This window comes from Gossypium hirsutum, chromosome A01, assembly GCF_007990345.1.
Source record: "Gossypium hirsutum isolate 1008001.06 chromosome A01, Gossypium_hirsutum_v2.1, whole genome shotgun sequence".
NCBI lineage: Eukaryota > Viridiplantae > Streptophyta > Magnoliopsida > Malvales > Malvaceae > Gossypium > Gossypium hirsutum.
Window position 1 is genome coordinate 6,608,042 of NC_053424.1, and position 21,661 is coordinate 6,629,702.

General features: G+C 33.6%; 1 pseudogene; it reads left to right on the top strand.

Moving 5' to 3' along the window:
* The first annotated feature begins 5,188 nt into the window (after positions 1-5,188).
* LOC121207600 (protein STRICTOSIDINE SYNTHASE-LIKE 10-like) lies at positions 5,189-18,375 on the top strand (annotated as a pseudogene).
* Positions 18,376-21,661: the final 3,286 nt, after the last annotated feature.

Below are 21,661 nucleotides of genomic sequence, written 5' to 3' on the forward strand. Positions count from 1 at the left end.
ACCTCGTAAGTGCTCGGCCCGATTAAGAGGGGTACTTCAATTCTCCCCATTACCTTCCTTTCCGTGCCATCAAATGCTCTCACTACACTTTGGCATGTCTTCATATGGGAACTATCCACTGGCAACCTACTCAGCGTAGATAGGGGTAGGACATTCAGCGCAGACCCATTGTCAATCAATACCCCCGGTAATGTGTACCCTTTACAGCGAGCCGTGATGTGCAAAGCTTTAGTTGATCTCGACCCCCTGGCGGTACCTCATCGTCATTGAAGAATATGAAGTTGTCGGCACTTATATTGTTGACTAAACAGTCCAGTTTGTTTACAGAGATATCGTTAGCAACATAAGTTTCATTCAGCACCTTCATCAATGCGCTGCGATGGGTTTCGGAGCTTAAAAGTAAGGCCAGTACCGATATACACGCTGGCTGTTTGTGTAACTATTCTACGACACTATATTCGCTGTGCTTTAGAAATTTTAAGAATTCCTTGGCTTTTTTTTCAGTCACTGATTCATTAACAGTTGGTTTAGGCCCCGCCAGCCGCTCTTTCTTTTGCTTAATTGCTAATGATTTTTCTTTAACCTGTTCGACTTTTGTATTTGGGGTATAACGCCTTCCGCTGAGCGTATAAAAACCCTCGTCTTGAACTTCTTCTGATGCATTAATCGGGGTCTCCTCTCCTGGGAATGTCACATTGCAACTATAGTTCTACGGTACCCTTTTGCTATCTTTATAAGGGAAAGCAACGGGCTTTTGGATCACGACCTTTGGCGCAACTTGTGCCCCGGCTTCATTTATTCTCGGTCATGATATGATAACCACTGGGTGGTTGTCTTTGTAAACATCCTTCATTGATCCCTCTTCAGAGGTACACACATCTGTTTCTTCTAGGCTCCCGACATATTCGAAGAATTCCAGCTCCTTATTATCCATCAATCCTTGTACTAAAGCCCTGAATTGGCTGCGTTTCTGAATCTCATGATCCTCTTGGTCATAGAACTTGCAGTAATTCTTCACTTCTCGAGGTCTGACCCTTGAATTATGTGCTATCAACCCTATTTCCACCATTTTCTTCCAAACTTCCTCCAACGGGGTATTCACTTCTGTAATATTCATCTTAATTTCTTTCCCCGAACTCTAGATTATCACATTTATTCCCTTATCCCCATGGTTAGGTAATGGGTTCTCTGTATTGGATGCATCATCAAATTTCACAATCCCCATGTTGATGAGTCTTTTAACCAATTTCTTGAAAATGGTGCAGTTTTCTATCGAGTATCCTGTAGCTCCCTCATGGTATTCGCATTGGGCATTTGCGTCATACCATTTGGGGTATGGAGGTTGCATTGGCTTCAGATAGAAGGGAGACACGACATGTGCATCAAATAAACTCTGGTATAACTTCTTGTACGTCATTAGAATGGGCGTAAATTGAAGTTTCTCCCTATTTTGTTTTGTGTTGGGCTCTTGTCTGGGTGGGCCCTGCTGTCCAATAGTTGTCGACCTTGGTTGGCTTACGGTGATCGATTTCGAATATGAGCTCACATTATTCACCTCGTGCTCTTTCTTTCTCGGCGCTGACCTCTTAGCGTTTTCCCCAGCCTCTATTTTCCCACATCTTATGGCATTTTCTATCATTTCTCCAGACATTACTATGTCCAAAAAACTCTTGGTTGCGCTACCGAGCATGTGGTTAATAAAATGTGCCTTCAGGGTATTGATGAAGAGCATAGTGGTTTCCTTTTCCAATAGAGGGGGTTGGACCTATGTGGCCACTTCTCTCCATCACTGAGCGTACTGCCTAAAGCTCTCATTATGCTTTTTCTCCATATTCTGTAAAGTGATTCTATCTGGGGCTATGTCTGCCACATGACCGTATTGCTTCATGAAGGCTTGTGCTAAATCTTTCCATGAACTGATCTGGGCGCGACTCAACTGGTTGTACCATCTAAAAGCGGCCCCAACCAGACTTTCTTGGAAGCAATGAATTAATAGTTGGTCATTATTGACATGGCCTGCCATTCGTCTGCAGAACATAGTGATGTGAGGTTCGGGACAGCTAGTCCCGTTGTATTTCTCAAATTCCGGAGTTCTGAACTTGGGAGTGAGTACCAGGTCCGGAACCAAACTTAATTCTTTAGCGTCGATTCCACCACGATAGTCGGTGATTTCCATTTCTTTAAATTTTTCTTCCAACCATCTACACCTTTCTTCAAGCTCTTTCGGGAGTTATACCCTTGTCTTTTCAACTTCTGTTACTTCATCGAGATTGAGGACCACAGGGTTGGTTGGGTTGTCCCTCGAATTAGAGCCCGAGCCGGCCTGGTAATTCATCGGTGCTGAAACACTGGCCTAAAATGGTTGGGGCCTAATTGTGACCGATGGCCTTCTTGGGTACATATCAGGTTGTGTCTGAACATCCGCTGGGGTAAAACCCGGAGGGTAGCTAGGATCTTCATTATCATCTCCAGCATTGATCAAAGGGCTTTTTCCTTTTTCTAACCCGCCAGCCAATAAACGCGTTAGTTGGTCCATCATGCTTTTCTGGGACTCCAGCATCTGGTCCCTCATATCTTGCTGGATTTTGGCAAGCTGTTCTTGCATACGTGTTTGTAATTGATCCTGCATCTCTTTTTGCATCTGTTCCAATCTCTCTAACCTTTGATCCATTGCTCTTGTTCTTCCCCTTGTACCGTAACGATGTTCCAGGGTAACTACCATGATTTTTAGGGTTTTTTTAGGGAAAGCCTAATGCAAATAATTCAATGCAAATGCAAATGCATGAAATGAATGCAAAAGAAAGGAATGCATTGATTCTGAATTCAATTCCATTAGAATAACTTTTCTAGAAAATAAATTCCTTTACATAAAACAGATTACATATGCGGCATTGCCCTTATATTCCAAGCGAAAACCCCGATCCTTTTCGTATCCGGCTATCATGGTTGAATCTTACAGATTTTTCAAAGGGTGTCTCTATTATTTCCTTTCTGCTTGATCCAGGTTGTGACTCATTGCTCACTTACCCCCGCGATACTCGTCAGCTCCTTTAAGAAGTGACGGCTCTCGAATAAACTTTGTCGGCTTGAAGTAAAGTCGTGTATTCCCCACGGACTATCAGTCTTCTCTTGTTGTTTATTCGGACCATATTCGGACGGCCGTATTATATTCCACTTTATCAAGAAATCCATTTCCTTTTGACAAGCTGTTCTATTTAGCAATCAAATATGATTCAACACCTCCTTCCTATGATGATGTAATGCAATGCAATTGTAAAACAAAACAAAAAATAAAACACATTAGTACAGGATAAATAAATAACAAATAAAGCAATTCGGGTGACCACTAGGGGTTTGGAGTGGCTCTACCTAAGGTGGGCTCCTAGGTCTCTCTATATGTGGTTTGGTTCTAGAGTAAGGGTACCTGAACCAGCAGATTCCTCGATCCTCACCCATTATAGGTTCTTATGGACCGAGTTCAATTCAGGGGAATACATTTCTCTATGGCTACACGGAGATAAAAATCTCAAGAAGACATAGGTACGGATGTATCCCGAAAGCGATCCGCTATCCTTCACGGAGGTGAAAACCTCACGAAGGAATAGTTTCTCACTCCCACTTAAAGGGTGTGACCACAACGGTCATGCAATGCAATGTGCGAGGATATATGCATAAAAACTTGAAGCGATTAAAGAAAATGGGAATAAAATGATGAAAATCGTACGGAAAACTGGTGAAATACAATGAAGGAATCATATATCAAAACCAAATTCTCAATTTTTGACAAAAAGACAAAAGTTAATCAACTTGTGGCTTGACTCTCTTATAATGTATTCCCCAGTGGAGTCGCCAAGCTGTCGTAACCATTTTGTTTTGAAAAAACGAGAATCGACTTAGATTTTTGGAAATGAAAATGAATAGAGGAGTCGCCACCAATCTTTTTTGATGAGGTGTGATCGAATCACCTTAAATTAATCATTTTAATAAAAGTTAAGATTTACTAAAACGATAATTTTTGGTCTACGAAAATCAGAAAATGAGTTCGGGAGTCGGTTACGCACGAGGAAGGATTAGCACCCTCGATACGCCCAAAATTGGTACCTAGTTGATTAATTAGTGTCTTAGTGTCGAAAATTTTAAAACTTGAAAGAATTTAAAATACGATCCCTCTTTGTAAAGAAAATGCTCAAATGTCAAAGACCTTCTCGTCTCACAATATAAAATGTCACATCCAGTAAGTTAGGACACGACATCTTGAATTTTCGAGAGCGGGCTTGCCTTTTATATAAAAATTCGTGTATTTCAAAAGGTTATTCAGTTAGTTAAGGTGAACGAGGAAAATCGAAACCCAGTAAGTTAGGGCACATTTCCTCGAATTTCTGAACACCGAATATTGCCTTTACTTGCAAAAATCTTATTTCGAGGTAACAAAATGCCATACCCGATAAGTTAGGGCACAACACCTCGTATCTCCGAGAATAAGCATTTTTCAAAACTCATGTCGCAATTTAAAAGAGTATTCCGTTATTTAGGTTAAAGGAGAAAAATCGAAACCCAGTAAGTTAGGGCACGATTGTCTCGAATTACCAAATACGGAATATTACTTTTATGAAAGAATTATTATTGGGTTGGATATAATAATAATAATAATATTAAAGTAAAGTAAATAATAATACCATATATAAATATATATATGTGTATATAATAGAAATACACACTACTATATAATAATAATAATAAATATAGAAATACAAAAAGCAAATATAATAAAAATATTAAATTAAAGTAATAAAAAACAATACTATATATAAATATATATATACATAAAAATATACACTAATATATAATAATAATAGTAATAGCAAAAATAATGAAAATATGAGTAATATTAATAATATATTAGAATACAAAAGTAAAGTAATAACAATAGGGGTGATAATAATAATAATAATACAAATAATAATACATATATATATAATAATAGTAGTCAGAAATAAAAAATAATAGAAGTAACAATAATGATAGTAATAATATAAATAAATATGGAGAGGATATATATAATATAATAATAATATAAATAATAATATATACATGAGAAATAATAATAATATAAATAATAGTAAAAATAATAAAATGGCTTAAAATAAAACAAAGCTCTCAACTCTCTCCCTCTTTCCCCATTCCGGCCATGGTCCGGTCAGTACCCAGGAGCCGGACCGGCGCCGTCCGCCGTCTTTGCCGCCGTCGCCACCACCGTGCGCGGTGGTCGAAATTTAAAAAATGTATTATTTTTTGTTTTCTTTTTTATTTTTATATCTAAATATATGTATACTATTTTTGAAAGAAAAGAAAAAAAGAAAAAATGTTTATATGTACAAAAAAAAGTGAAAATAAAAAGGAAAAAAGAAATAAAAACTTTAACGCGTTTGAATCTTTTCTTCTTCAATACTCGCTTTTTTTATTTCAAATTTGCTTGCAAACCTTTTACTTTTACATTCTTCTCTTTTTTTTGTATAAAAAAACCTTTCAAAAATACAATTCTTTCCTCCTCTCTTTTTTTTTTTTACAATGGACTTTTAGTTTTGCTTTTATAGCCATCTTACATACATTTCTTACCATTCTATGTCTCTTCTCCATTTGATGGTGTAGGTGCAAGTGGGAGACAAGGTGGTGGAGTAGGTGCAAGTGGGAGGCAAGGTGGTGGAGTAGGTGCAAGTGGGAGGCAAGGTGGCTAGGGTTTTGTCTTTTTTTTTTAAATAAAAAAAATAAGTTTAGTTTGTATTGGGCTAGAGTTTTTATTATTTGGGCTTAGTTTTGGGTCTGATTTTGTAATTGGGTTTGTGAATTGGGTAGGATTTAGGTTTGATTTTAATTTGTTGGGCCGGGCAAATTTGGGCCTCTACACCCATCTCTCATAGTAACAACTGAACCTTTGGATTCCAAGGCTCCCAATGAGATGAGATTTTTCTTCAAACTAGGCACGTACCGAACATTAGTCAAAACTCTGGTTGATCCATCTTGATTCTTTAATTGGATTGAACCTATCCCAACAGTTTTACAGGCATTGTCATTGCCCACATAAACAACTCCTCCATTTAGTTCTACTATATCAAAGAACCACTCCCGGTTAGGGGACATATGATATGTACAACCCGAATCCAATGTCCACTCATCTGAATGGAACGATGATGATGATGCAACCAGTGATAGTTCAGAGTCACTGGTATCATGCTTTGTAACACAAGCATCTAGAGCAACTTTTCCCTTATTCTTCAGCTTTGGACAATTTTTCTTCCAGTGGCCTTTCTCATGACAAAAGGCACATTCATCTTTCCCAAGTTTGGACTTTGACTTTAATCTCCCCTTCTGAGTTTTTCTTCGAGTGTATGAACGGCCTCGGAGTACTAAAGCTTTGTGTCTCTGATTGAGTTTTTCTGTTTGTCCTTCTTTCTCTGTTCATAACTGTATAAGGCCGCACAGACTTCGCTCAGAGATATGTCACTCTTGCCATGAAGTAAAATAGCTTCTAGGAACTCAAACTCCTCAGGAAGTGACCCCAACAACATCAAAGCCAAATCTTCATCTTTGAATGTCTCATCCATATTCAACAAATCAGTGACTAACTGATTAAATTGGTGATGTGATCATTCATTGTGGTACCTGAGACGTAAGTGAAACGAAACAGTCTTTTCTTCAAGTGGAGCTTATTTTGACTGTTTTTCTTCAAAAAAATTTCTTTAAGTGCCACCCATAACTTATTTGCAAAAGTCTCCTTTGAAAAAGCATACCTCTACTCTCGAGAAAGGCATGATCGAATTGTGCCACATGCCAACCAATTGATCGCCTTCCAATCTTTCTCTTGTACATCATCTGGTTTATTTTCATCAATGGCAATGTCTAGACCCTGCTGAAAAAGGGCATCTAGAATCTCACTTTGCCACATACCGAAATGGCTCGTGCCATCAAAGATCTCCACGGTCGATCTTGTACTTGCCATTGTCGATCTTGTCCACATGGACGATGTTGAAGTTTCTAAACCGTCCGTTATCTCCATAATCTTTCAATATACCTAAGGAAATCTTTTTTGATATGGAAGATCAGTTTAAACTGCAACCATAGAGTATACTACGATTAACCTTCGGCTCTTGATACCACTTGTTGTTCCAATAGGGTTGGAAGCATGTAAATTATTGTACTAAAAAATCACACAAAGTTCAATTCCCAAGAAAGAGAGGTGGATCACAAGGATCTCTTAAGTACCAAGTCTTTCCTTAGTCAGAATATCTCTTCTATAGTAATTTAATAGCACAATTAAATACTACTATTATACCCTCAAATATTGAAAGAAAAATAAGACAAGAAATAACACAAGAGTTTTAACGAGGTTCGGTAAATTATACCTACGTCCTCGGGCACTAACACCAGATGATAACTTCGTTATCTCCAAAATATTACAAACAAATAGAATTCCTTAAGAATTCTCAAATGGGAGAAAAGAGAACTAAGAAAGAAAGAATGGTTGGGATTATTGAAATGAGAAATGGGAAGGCCTATTTAAAGTTCAAGGACCAAACTATAAATAGCCTATTATCTCATGGACCAAAAAAGAAATTATCCCATGCCAATGTTTCAAGTCAATTTTCGGTGCAAAGCCTGCACCACCTATTTATTACATTGTTAGTCAATTTTAATGGCTGCCATTTAATTGTCATGCAATTTGTCAACAATTTACCATGCAATTTTATGCTGCAAAACCATGCAATTTTCAACAATACCAACCCATTAAAAAATTCATTAGCTTCTGGCAAATAATTTAAAATTTTTTTCCAAAATAAAATCTGCCTTTATCATTTATCATCCACCTTTAGTTTCTTTTTTTATGTATGCTTTTTAATCGGTGGTAATCCCCATTGAGTATTTTTGATAAAAAGGATGGAGCTCTTTTTAATTTTTCTGTTCTGGCTAAGCTATTTTGGAGATGGTGGGACATTGGGAGATGGCCATTACACTCACAAATCGGAAAATTACAACCAATTCATTATATATATTTGCAATTTGAAACCATGCATTTGTTGTTAGTGTTACCACAGGCAAAATTAATAATATATCCTCTTCTTTTATCATATGTATATTTATGTGTGTAATGGATGTACTTGATTATGGCCTAAAATAACCACAAAATTTAAAAATATGTAAACCACAATAAAATAAAGTACAATACAAGAACAGTATTTAAGTCTAAATAAGAGTGTACTAAGTTTTAAAGATTGTGTGATTAAATTATTTAATTATTTGTTAATAAGACCAGCAATTAATTTGCGAAGGAGATATGATTCAAGTAAAACTAAGCTTATTTCTCCAAATAGGAGAACAGTATTTTAGTTTAATTAAAAAATAGTAAAAACTTTTTATCTTTAATTACACTTTAAGTTTTTAATTTTTATAATAACATTTTTATCGTATTAAATAAAAAATATTATATCTAAACGAAACTTTAACTATATTTAGGGATTTAATTTAAATTGAAATTTTATTACATCCCTACCAAGTAATTACATACCCTATCAATATATATCCCATCTTCACTTTTTCTTTAAGTTCCATAGAAGCTAATAATTTTCGGTTTATTTTTAACGTGTTCGAATTCCACTGGCTTTTTTTAGTCATGAAGAAATATCAGCTTCTGTTCCTAATGCTTTACCTTGCATTACATGTGAAACAATCTCACCAGACCAGAGGATTCTTTATCAAAAGCATGATGTTGATAAAATTGATGAACGATTTCTTGATCATAAGCAGAATGTTACTATCTCGAAAGATTATGAATTAATTAACCTTGTTAAAGTTACAGGTCCTGAAAGTATTGCATTTGGTTGTAAAGGCGAAGGGCCATACGTTGGAGTATCTGACGGCCCGATACTTAAATGGCATGGACCAAAGTTTGGTTGGAAAGAGTTTGCTATTCCTTCGTCAATTAGGTATTCATTAAATTGTATTCTTTAGGCATTCATTAACTTATAATCTTTTTTTGTAAAAATAGTTAACTAACGGATGGATTTTTATTGGATTAGGAAAAGAGAGTTGTGCGATGGGTCTACTGTAACACCCCTTACCCGAGACCATCTTCGGAGTCGAGCACGAGGCGTTAACAGACTTAAATTATCACTTAAACAATTTAAAACAATTTATATCACCTTTCGTAATAAACTGTTCATCTGCATCACAGTTGCTAAAAAAAATCATATCTCGAGTTACAAAACTCGAAATTAAAATCTGTAAATTTTCCCTGAAACTAGACTCATATATCTATTTACTAATTTTTTTCCAGAATTTTTGGTCAGGCCAATTAGTACAGTTTATTAGTTAAAATTTCCCCTGTTTCAGTGGTCGAATGCTCTGACCTCTGTTCACTACGAATCACTTTTCTCTCTGTACAGAATTCAGATGACTATGCCATTTGTTTCTCTTAAAATTAGACTCAATAATAAATCTATACATATAAAGTATGAATCCTAATTTTTCTTTTACAATTTTTACTAAATTTCTAAAGTCAGAACAGGGGATTCAGAAATCGCTCTGAACCTATTCCACCAAAACCAAAATTTCTCATAAAATACAACTCATTTTCCTGTTTTGTTTCTTTCATATGAAAATAAACTCAATAAGCTTCAATTTCATATTTTATTCATCATTTAATTCTGTCTCTACTATTTTTAGTGATTTTTCAAACTCACATCACTACTGTTGTATGATACTGTTTTATAGCAAATTTTACCTTTTTATGAATTCCCATGGATTAGATAGCACATTAAGTATACATAACACCAAATATGATCTTGATTAGCCATTCCAATGGCTAATCATTACCAAACATTTCCTTACCACCCAATAGCCATATCATAAAATCATATACACAAAATGATTATAATGCTATACATGCCATACTCAAAATATACAAGTCACTATACCAAAATGGTCCACGGATAATGTGAGCGAGCCTCCGACCGTTCCCAATTTCCGAGCTGGCTTGTCAAAACTACAAAGAATGGAAAGGAGGGAGTAAGCATAAATGCTTAGTAAGTTCACATGTAAACAACAAGTAACATAATCATGCAATCCAACATAAAACATCATTTGTATAAATATCACCAAGACATTTATGTTACATTTGCATTTACTATCTTACCACGATTTCATCATACCAAGTTCTCAACCCGAGGGTTTAAGCGCATACCTGTCCAAATTTTCTCATTCACCACACTTACCAACATGTCACCTTCGTCTTAAGTATTCTCCTTATTCACTTAAGATTCACCCGTTGAACATATCAGAATATAATTTGGATACACAGATTGCATGCACATAAGTGCCATACCCGCAGCTAGACAAACTCAATAGCCTGCCAAAATTATGTAGCCAAGCTACCATGTAACCCACCCATAAGCGAACTCGGACTCAACTCAACGAGCTCGAGCGTTCGCATCCATAAGTGAAATCGGACTCAACTCAACGAGTTCGGATGCCTAGTTACATCTCACGAACTCAGACTCAACTCAACGAGCTCGGAACTCAAATATCCTAGTGACATGTCACTTGTATCCTAATCTATTCCCAAGGTTCAAGCGGGATTTTTCTCAATCACATATCTTTGCTGTCTTCCACGGAATGTCGGAACCGATACTTGATAGCATTTCATATTTATCAAGTAGCTCACATAATTTGCATATTACTAAATAATAATCCACAAAGCATAATATTTCATGGTAATAATCATCATATCATATAAATAATATTAAATTACTTAAAATGACAATTATGTTACTACATTTACACCTGAACTTACCTCGGTACAAAATGTTAGAAATCGAGTCTAATCCTCGTAAACTTTATTTTTCCCTCGATCACGACTCGAATCTTGTTTCTCTTGGTCTAAAATAAAAAATTTAGCTTATTTAATACTCACATTTATTAAAACAGTCCTTGACTCAAACTTTGGAAAAATTACATTTTTGCCCCTAAACTTTTACATATTTAAACTTTTGCCCCAAGGCTCGGAAATTAAACTTCATCCTATTTTCTTATGTTTTATGACATGCTAATCATTTTTCCCTTCTATGGAAACATCAAATTCTCACTCTAACATGTACTTATGAACATTAGGTATTTTTACCGACTATGTCGTTTTACTCGTTTTCACGTAAAATCGCTTAGCAAAAATTGTTTAACACAATTTCAAGCTTCATATTTTACCATAAAACATCAAAATAAGCACATTTCACCTATGGATATTTTTCCAAATATAAACCCTAGGTTAAATTATTGCTAGAATAAGCTTAATCAAGTTACCGGGGCTCCAAAAACGTAAAGAACATTAAAAATGGGGCTAAAATGGACTTACAATCGAGCTTGGAAGCTTGGAAAAACCTTAACTATGGTTGGTCTTGGTACATTCTGCTATTGCAAGAAGAAAAGGACACATTTGGGGTTTAAAATTTGTCTTTTAATTCATTTTACCCTTAAATGACCAAAATACCCTTTTTACTATTCTTTCAAATTTTACTCAACCAAGGTCATTTTTGTCCAAAAAGTTATACAATGGTTTCATTATCACTTAAGGACCTCCCATTTAAAATTTCATGACAATTAGACACCTCTAACATGTAAAACTCAACTTTTGCACTTTTTACAATTTAGTCATTTTTACTAAATTGAGTGCCCAAACGTCGAAATTTTTCACGAAATCATTCCATGAAATCGTAGACCATAAAAATATAATAAAAATGAAATTTTCCTCATCGAATTTGTGATCCCGAAACCACTGTTCCGACTAAGCCCAAAATCGAGATGTTACATTTCTCCCCCCTTTAGGGATTTTCGTCCCCGAAGATCTCACTAGAAAAGTGGTTTTGGTTTTTCACTTGGACTCCTCAATCCTATAATCGATGTCAAAGAACTTTCAATTAGGCTAAACTTTTACTACCTATCTCTTTAAATTTTACATACAAAAATCATAAGTGGTATTCACTTTACAATACTTTTACTGAAACTTAATCTCTACCAGAAAGCTCATGTACTCAAAAGTCCGATCCATACCATCATGTTACATATACATTCGCACCCGAATATTTTCAAATTCGAATAGTAAAACTAGTCAGTTCCTCTCATCCTCATACTCTTTATAATTTCACATAGTCCAATTATTTGTCAATTCAACCCTCGGCTACTTTTTATTTCAAGCCTCTTCTGGCTTTCCAAAGAAATCATGATATGAAACTCGGATCTCAATCCGATTAGTGGAGATTAAAATTCCATGATATTCAAAATTCATAAAGACACGAAATTTTATGAATCTAGTGAGCAGACATTCGGGTATACCAGTATAATTTACACATCTCATAACATTTAACAACACTACATATCACTTTCCTCTTTCAAGGACAGGAATGATCCAGACAAGAAAATCCATATTAACCTTTTCTATTTCCATTCTAATTCCTAAACGGAAAAAATAATTCTGATGATTCTTGCTATACGTCTTTAAACTTTCAACATTTCAAGAATTTGTACTCAAAGATAAACAATGATCGTTTCAGCATTTTTTTAATACCCAGATTATCTTCACATTATCAATATCAGATCTTCTTATTGCATACGATTCTTCTAGGAAACATACACTTCTTAATTAGACTATTCGTCTTTTTACCCGTGAAGAAATAAAATCTTATTCTCAAGCATGCACGTCTTATTAAATTCTGGACATATATTCCATACAGATTGAACAATCAGGTCGACCTTATTCATCCGTAATTGATATTTCAAGAAATTCTCTCTTCTAGTCAACAGAACGGTTCAACATGCATCATTCCAAATTCACTCATCATGCCAATCAAAGACCATACAAATGCATTAACATAAGTAATATTGATACCTCAACTGAATACATTAACTCTGATTAACTTACTTGAGAAAGGAAATCCACCATACACATTGGGACTTGAAATTTCACTACATTATCAGGATCAATTCAGAGGTATAGTCATACTTGTTCTTTATATACATCAATCACAAGTTGGAGGTCATGCTCTAAGTGCAAGTCATGATCAACAAGTTACAAGATAAAATATCCAGAAAACCCAAGATAGAGAAATCTGAAACGGAGAAGCCCAGAATAAGGAAATCCAAGATAAAGAAATCTATGATAAGGAAATCCCATTTACAGCACTGCATCAGAAGACCGAGAACCAGACTCATAGAAATATGAAAGACCCCAATGTTTTTTTTTTCAAAGAAAAGAAATCCAGAATAACATTATTCCAAACCACTGACAACAAATACGACTGGAACTATATGCTTCTCAAATATATAAAATCAATCAGAGCAATGATCGGTAGAAATAGAATCATGGCACCATACACAATTTCTCATTGATTCCCAACAGGCAGAATATAACAAAATACTAGAGAAAAACAGAACCATGCAGATTATAATCCAATCAGACTGGCAACATATTCGTCTAACGTTAAGATCAGTTAACATTTTCATAATATAAGAATTCATCAGGGATTAGATAGCCCCAATAATATTTTCGGTGTCAGATAGTCTCATACCATATCTCAATAGAGACAATCACAAACTGTTCACTGTAATTACCATGCTTGGACATTTCATATTTCGAACATTATTCCTTTAACTATTTTTGCTATCTCAAATTCCATAATATTCCCTTTACTAAGAAAACCAATTCATGAGGGAATTTCAATCAATACATTTCTTGACGTCATACCAAGATAGATCGTTTTACCAAAATTAACCTTTTTCGCTAACTGCGATCTTACGAAAATTAAATAATCTTTTGGTCAATCCGATATCTTTCTAGCTCATGTCTATACTTATCAACCCATTCTCAATCTCTAATCATGCTTATAACCATTCCATCATTGAACTCTTTGGTTTCTCACCTGGAAACTCATTTAACATAAATCTCAGGAATTTTCATTAAAACACCACTTTGGTAAGGGGGAGAGGGTCGTAGGGCCTTTGACTCAACTCTCATATACATGTAACACAGTTTTCATCATAGAAATCATATTTCAATCATGTCATTCATTTCGAGTAACTAACCTTCATATTGATTTTTTACACTCACTTTCTAGTTATCTCATTTAAACAAGTGTACTTATACATGTATTTCCATGTTTCCTAGATAATCTTACTTATCCATTTATTAAATCAGACAAGTCAAGCACATAATATCATATAAGGGCCAAACAAACATGGATAAGTATATCACAGTCTAAACTTTCATCTTACACATCATCATATACATATCATTACAATCATATAAATCAGTCCAAGCAATTTAATACATTTACTCAAATTATACGAGCTTACCAATCATAATCATCCCAACCAATATACATGAATATTCATCTTATCAATATTTTTGATAAGTTACTCAAACACATGCATTTGTTCAAATAAATTGATCATATACATCATGGAATTATCTATTAATCATAGATAAGCTCATTTCACCATGTACACATTTCATGAATCCTCATTAGTACCTTTCCAAGTTTCAGTTCGTCATAACTATACTTTACTTGAATATTTTAGCATCACATTCAACAGGGTCAGTGTAGCTCGGTTGGAGAGTACCTTTGTCTAAACAAAGTGGCTCTCATACGCGTCGGGAGACATCACACTATCACAGATCGATGACATGTATAGTTGAACTTTTACACATGCTAGGTTAGTCCGAGAAACAACTAAACCAAAGCTCTGATTCCACCAAATGTAACACCCCTTACCCGAGACCGTCGCCGGAGTCAAGCACGAGGCGTTAACAAACTTAAATTATCACTTAAACAATTTAAAACAATTTATTTCACCTTTCGTAATAAACTGTCCATTTGCGTCACAGTTTCTAAAAAAATCATATCTCGGGTTACGAAACTCGAAATTAAAATCTGTAAATTTTCCCCGAAACTAAACTCATATATCTATTTACTAATTTTTTTCCAAAATTTTTGGTCTAGCCAATTAGTACAGTTTATTAGTTAAAATTTCCCCTGTTTTAGTGTTCAATTGCTCTGACCTCTATTCACTACGAATCACTTTTCTCTCTGTACAAAATTCAGATAACTATACCACTTGTTTCTCTTAAAATTATACTCAATAAGAAATCTATCATATAAATTATGACTCTTGATTATTTTTGTAAAATTTTTAGTGAATTTCTAAATTCATAACAGGGGATTCAAAAATCGCTTTGACCCTGTTCCACCAAAACTCAAATTTCTCATAAAATACAACTCATTTACCTATTTTGTTTCTTCAAAATGAAAATATACTCAATAAGCTTCAATTTCATATTTTATTCATCATCTAATTCTATCTCTACTATTTTTAGTTATTTTTCAAACTCACGTCATTGCTGTTGTATGATACTATTTTATAGCAAATTTTACCTTTTTATGAATTTCCATGGATTAGATAGCACATTAAGTATACATAACACCAAATATGATCTTAATTATTCATTCCAATGGCTAATAATTACCAAAAATTTCCTTACCACCCAATAGCCATATCATAAAATCATATACATAAAATGATTATAATGCTATACATTCCATACCCAAAATATACAAGCCACTATACCAAAATGGTCTATGGATAGTGTGAGCGAGCCTCCGACCGTTCTCAATTTCCAAGCTGTCTTGTCAAAACTACAAAGAATGGAAAGGAGGGAGTAAGCATAAATGCTTAGTAAGTTTACATGTAAACAGCAAGTAACATAATCGTGCAATCCAACATAAAACATCATTTGTATAAATATCACCAAGACATTTATGTTACATTTGCATTTACTATCTTACCACGATTTCATCATACCAAGTTCTCAACCCGAGGGTTTAAGCACATACCTATCCAAATTTTCTCATTCACCACACTTACCAACATGTCACCTTAGTCTTAAGTATTCTCCTTATTCACTTGAGATTCACCCGTTGAACACATCGAAATATAATTTGGATACACGGATTGCATGCAAATAAGTGCCATACCCGCAGCTAGACAAACTCAATAGCCTGCCAAAATTATGTAGCCAAGCTACCATGTAACCCGCCCATAAGCAAACTCGGACTCAACTCAACGAGCTCGGGCGTTCGCATCTATAAGTGAACTCAGACTCAACTCAACGAGTTCGGATGCCTAGTTACATCTCACGAACTCGGACTCAACTCAACAAGCTCGGAACTCAAATATCCTAGTGGCATGTCACTTGTATCCTAATCTATTCACAAGGTTCAAACGGGATTTTTCTCAATCACACATCTTTGTTGTCTTTCACGGAATGTCGGAACTGATACTTAATAGCATTTCATATTTATCAAGTAGCTCACATAATTTGCATATTACTAAATAATAATCCACAAAGCATAATATTTCATAGTAATAATCATCATATCATATAAATAACATTAAATTACTTAAAATTACAATTATGTTACTACATTTACACCTGAACTTACCTCGGTACAAAATGCTAGAAATCAAGCCTAATCCTCGTAAACTTTATTTTTCCCTCGATCACGACTCGAATCTTGTTTCTCTTGATCTAAAATAAAAAAGTTAGCTTATTTAATACTCACATTTATTAAAACAATCCTTGACTCAAACTTTGAAAAATTACTTTTTACCCTTAAACTTTTACATATTTACACTTTTTCCCCAAGGCTCGGAAATTAAAATTCATCCTATTTTCTTATGTTTTATGATATGCTAATCATTTTTCCCTTTTATGGAAACATCAAATTCTCACTCTAACATGTACTTATGAACATTAGGTATTTTTACCGATTATGTCATTTTACTCGTTTTCACGCAAAATCGCTTAGCAAAAGTTGTTTAACATAATTTCAAGCTTCATATTCTACCATAAAACATCAAAATAAACACATTTCACCTATGGATATTTTTCCAAATATAAACCCTAGGTTAAATTATTGCTAGAATAAGATTAATCAAGTTACCGGGGCTCCAAAAACGTAAAGAACATTAAAAATGGGGCTAAAATGGACTTATAATCGAGCTTGGAAGCTTGGCCAAACCTTAACTATGGTTGGTCTTGGTACATTCTGCTGTTGCAAGAAGAAAGGGACACATTTGAGGTTTAAAATTTGTCTTTTAATTCATTTTACCCTTAAATGACCAAAATACCCTTTTTACTATTCTTTCAAATTTTACTCAACCAAGGTCATTTTTGTCCAAAAAGTTATACAATGGTTTAATTATCACTTAAGGACCTCCCATTTAAAATTTCATGACAATTAGACACCTCTAACATGTAAAACTCAACTTTTGCACTTTTTACAATTTAGTCATTTTTACTAAATTGGGTGCCCAAACGTCGAAATTTTCAAACAAAATTTTCATGAAATTATTCCCTGAAATCGTATACCATAAAAATATATAAAAATGAAATTTTCCTCATTGGATTTGTGGTCCGGAAACCACTGTTCCAACTAAATCCAAAATCGGGATGTTACATCTACAAATCCTAACCTTGAACCAATATGTGGAAGGCCATTGGGCTTAAAATTTAACCTAGTAACTTGTGATTTCTATATCGGTGATGCTTATTTTGGCCTTCTCATGATTTGACCTAACGGTGGCATAGCACAAACCCTTATTAGCTTAATTGAAAGAATCTTGTTTAAGTTTATAAATGTGTTAGATATTGATAGTAGTATAGGAGTTATCTATTTTACAGATAATAGTACTACTTTTCAGAGAATGTATGGTTTTCTTTTGAATTATCGGAATTTTTTAACTATTTGGATATTTATATAATTTTTAATTAAATTTTTAATATTTATGTGTAGGTATGCGTATTGTTTATCCATATCAACTGATAATAGCGAAAGGTTATTAAAATATGATCTACATACAAAAAACACATCCGTTTTATATACAGGTTTGATGTTTCCAAATGGAGTAGCTTTGAACAAAAATTATTCTTTTCTTTTGGTGGCGGAAACAACACGAAGAAGAATATTGAAGTTTAATCTTGGAACAAATAATTTTGAGCCCGAAGTGTTTGCTGAGTTACCTAGAGTTCCTGATAATATTAAGATGAATCATAAAGGAGAGTTCTGGGTAGCTTTAAATGCAGGAAGGCTTGGAGAGATCGATGATGATATTCCGGATCCAATAGGAATTAAGTACAATCAAGAAGGAAGGATTTTAAAACAATTGGACGGAAATGGTAAAGATGCATTTAGTTCTATTAGTGAGATTAACGAGATTAATCGAACTTTATATATTGATTCGGATACAAAACCTTATGTTGATATTTTAAAATTTTAAGTTCTTATTGAATTAGTGATATTAGTGGGGTTAATCGAATATTGATTCGGTTACAAAACCTTAGGTTGATATTTTAAAAGTTTATGTTTTTTTAAATAACTTTTATGAGAATATTCAATTTTATTTTAAGTTTCATTTTCTTGTATTGATTTGATGATGATTAAAACCTTATTTCGTGAGTTGCGACTTAATAATTAATTTATATATGAGTTTGGTGATAACTAAAACTTTAAACTAATTTGATTAAAGTGTGTATTGAAAATTACGCATTAAATTTATTCTTATATTGACTTTGTTGTTGTTAATTTATTCAAAACAATTGAATCGTTTAATCATCTTGTTGAATCAGTTAAATAAAAAAATTAAAAAATTTAATAGATTTCAAAAATATAAAATTTCACAAAGATTTTATCAAATAATTTTTAATAACTTGAAACTGTTGCAAAGCATTTAAAAATTGCCTTAATATATGATCAAAGAACTAATTTCCAATTACTCGAGCTTAATCCTTTTTTTTTAGTATACTTTTAATTAAGCACTCTCCACAAAGGGTAAACTGCCTGGGCAGTCACCCAACTTTTGGATAGATTTTATATAGGTCACCCAACTTCAAAACTTTCAATTTAATCACCAACATTTTCAAATTTTTAAATTTTAATCACCCACAGTTGAATACTTAATAGAAAATCGCCTTCTTTTATTGGCATAATAATAAATTTAGCCCTCAAATATTTAAACATTTTATCAAATTAATTTTAAATCTAAAAGTTTAACAAATTTATCTAATTACAAAATTTAGCTTGAATATTTACAAAAATTATCTATTTAATTCTAATTCAATAGAATTGGACTTTTCATAAAATCACCTACCAAAAGATTCTCCACTTCTTAGAAAATGGTACTTGACAATCTTTATCCGAACTATTATCATGATCCGTCCCAATTTCAAACACATTCCTGATCTAGTTCGAAGTGAAAACACCCGAGAAAGCCGGCATATAAGACCCACCACTCCTCTCAGCATCACCATACATGGTTACTCAAATTTGCAGTCACTTCAGACGAACTAGACATAGTTGTATCCCAATTCTCTTGTGTTTGGTTATAAGAAAACAACCCAAAACCACAATAATCAAGACATACCTTAGTAGAATATTCAGACAAGTGCCCATATGCCTCCACTCTCAAATAATCAACTTTTTCAGTAGCTTGAAACTTGGGGTACACTGTAATGAACTTGGAAAAAGCATGATTGAATCTTGAGAGCAAAAAATACGGTCTGCAACAATGGAAGTAGAATCAAGAACTCATTTTGAGCGCAGAGCCTAGCTAATGATCTTGGCCGTCCATTGTTCCCATCTTCAGATGCTTCTTCAAGAGCTTCCCTGAGTTTGTTTTCTTGTAATTCCCGAAGTATTGATGGTTTCTTCTCTGAATCTTCTCTTAAAGCAGAAGCACCATTTCTTCTTTTGGTCTTCTTTTCTTCTCTGCTATCAAAGCTGCATAATGGGATATTGGTTTCCATAATGAAAATTGAATGAATGGCTGCTTCTCTTTTTCTCTTTCAAGAACCAAACATTCAAAGGGGCTTTATCATTTATGTTTTGGTTTCAAGATTCAAGCTTTTAACTTTTTTTTTTTAAAGCCCTTTATTTTATTGCCTAAAAGCATTCAAAATACCAACAAATTAGAATAAAATTCACAAGCTAAATTTATTGATTTTTTTTTAAAATTAGAATTAAATGATAAATTTTGTAAAGGCTAAATTTGTTCAATTTTTAGATTTTGAATTAAATTAATAAAATGCTTAAACTTTTTTATTACGTAAATATTTTAAATTTTAAAAATATTGGTGATAAAATTAAAAAGTTTTAAAGTTAGGTGTCCAAATTTAACTATATTTAGGAATTTAATTTACATTGAAATTTCATTATATCCCTACCAAGTAATTACATACCCTATAAATATATATCCCATGTTCAGCTTTTCGAACACTTTCACTTATCGTTTCCTTCAAGTTTCATAGAAGCTAATTCTTTTCGGTCTATTTTTAACGTGTTCGAATTCTTTGGACTTTTAGTCATGAAGAAATATCAGCTTTTGTTCGTAATGCTTTACTTGCATTATGTGTGAAACAATCTCACCAGCGGATTCTTTATCAAAAGCATAATATTAAAAAAATTGATGAACTATTTCTTCATCAAAAGCAGAATGTTATTATCTAAAAAAAAAATTATGAATTAATTAACCTTGTTAAAGTTACAGGTCCTAAAAGTATCGCATTTGATTGTAAAGGCGAATGGCCATACGTTAGAGTATCTGATGGTCGGATACTTAAATGGCATGGACCAAAACTTGGTTGGAAAGAGTTTGCTATTCCTTTATCAGTTAGGTATTCATTAAACTGTATTCTTTACGCATTCATTAACTAATAATCTTTTTGTAAAGATAGTCAACCAACGGATGAATTTTTTGTTGGATTAGGAGAAGAGAGTTGTGCGATGGGTCTACAAATCCTAACATCGTACCAATATGTGGAAGGCCACTGGGTTAAAATTTGACCAAGTAACTTGTGATCACTATATCGGTGATGCTTATTTTGGTCTTTTCATGATTTGGTGGCATAGCACAAACTCTTGTTAGCTCAGTTGAAAGAATCTCGTTTAAGTTTATAAATGGGTTAGATATTGATAGTAATACAGGAGTTATCTATTTTACAAATAGTAGTACTACTTTTCAGAGAAGGTATGGTTTTCTTTTGAACTATTGGTATTTTTTATCTCAACTTTTTGAATATTTATATAATTTTCAATTAAATTTTTAATATTTATGTGTAGGTATGTAGATTTTTTGTCCAGATCAACTGATAATAGCGGAAGGTTATTAAAATATGATCTACATACAAAAAATATGTCTGTTATATATACAGGTTTGATGTTTCCAAATGGAGTAGCTTTGATCAAAAATCATTCTTTTCTTTTGGTGGTTGAAACAACATGAAGAAGAATATTGAAGTTCAATCTTGGAACAAATAATTTTGAGCTCAAAGTGTTTGCTAAGCTACCTAGAGTTCCTGATAATATTAAGATGAATCATAAAGGAGAGTTCTGGGTAGCTTTAAACGCAGGAAGGCTTGAAAAGATCGATAATGATGTTCCGGATCCCGTAGGAATTAAGTACAATCAAGAAGGAAGAATTTTAAAACAACTGGACGGAAATGGTGAAGATGTATTTAGTTCTATTAGTGAGATTAATGAGGTTAACCGAACTTTATATATTGGTTCGG